The sequence below is a fragment of the Prionailurus viverrinus genome, chromosome A1 (assembly GCF_022837055.1).
Source record: "Prionailurus viverrinus isolate Anna chromosome A1, UM_Priviv_1.0, whole genome shotgun sequence".
Lineage (NCBI taxonomy): Eukaryota > Metazoa > Chordata > Mammalia > Carnivora > Felidae > Prionailurus > Prionailurus viverrinus.
Window position 1 is genome coordinate 52,100,308 of NC_062561.1, and position 1,270 is coordinate 52,101,577.

A 1,270-nucleotide genomic window follows, 5' to 3' on the forward strand; every position below is an offset into this window, starting at 1 on the left:
CAGCCAGTTTGTCAGCGGCAAAACTGGGTTTGGAAACCAGCACGCTGAAGTCTCTTTCACTAAATGTGGGGTTTAAAAATGAATACAATGATCTAAAAATGATCTCACCAGAATGGAACACATTGACAGACTAAGCCTCACATGCCATTCTCTTATTTAGGTAATTCAGTATTTTATTAACTTTTAGAATTACAGTGACACACTGCTAAGTCCTACTTATCTTGTGGTTTGTATGATTCTAAATCATCTTATGCAATACATTTGCAAAACAAGTTCTGTCCTAGCTCGCATTTGTATAGATTTCTTCTTTCATGAGCTGCTTTTGGTACTCTCTATGTGTCACTATTAAATTAGTTGGATCCTATTTAATGTCAAATGCTTTAAAGAGTCAAACCCTGGGACCAAATAAAAATTTTACTGAAGTTCATATGTGTTGTATCCATAATATGCTCCCAATTTACTATATTTATCACTATTGTAAAAAAATTAGATTAGGATTTGCTCCTTTATTTTCCATATTTTGCTACTTTGAATGTGTATTCGAATGTTTCTTCTAGGGATACAGTTTATTGGTCTCTAATTCTAGACTTATTCCCTTCTAAATCTGGTTTTCTTTTTCACTGTAAGGTTTTCCATGAACACTTCACTTCTCATTTTGTGTAGAGATATATTTCATCATGCACTTCTGCTAAGTTCGTGGATGTCCAAGACCATCCTCACTTCTGACACCTACTGCAAGTTCAAGAGTTCTCCTGGACCACAGTTCAATAATTACAAAAAGACACCTAGAACTCAGAAAATCTATTATACACGTTACAGTTTATTACAGTGAAAAGGTACAGGTTAACATCAGCCAGGGGAAGAGGCACATAGGGCAGTGTCCAAGAAGCACCAGACACAGAGCTTTAGTTGTCTTTCCCCTAGAGGATTTGTGTGGGCTTCTCCTGTTTCTTCCAGCAATGATATGTGACAATACACAATGAGTTGTGACAACCACGGAAGCTCATCCCAGCCTTGGTGTCCAGAGTTTTTACTGGGGTTCAGTCAGGTAGACTTGGTTGACTGCTGGCATAGTTGACCTTAATCTCTAATAGTGTGTAGCCCAAAACCCCACCATAAATCACTGAGATTTATCCCTGTCAGCTGAGAATATCTGGAGTGGTCCAAGACCTCCAGGTAAACAAAGATACACTTAGCAGACAGAACATTTTAAAGACTCCCCCCTCCCACCCCTGCCATTCCCTGCCCAGAGCCTCAGGGAAAGGCCAAA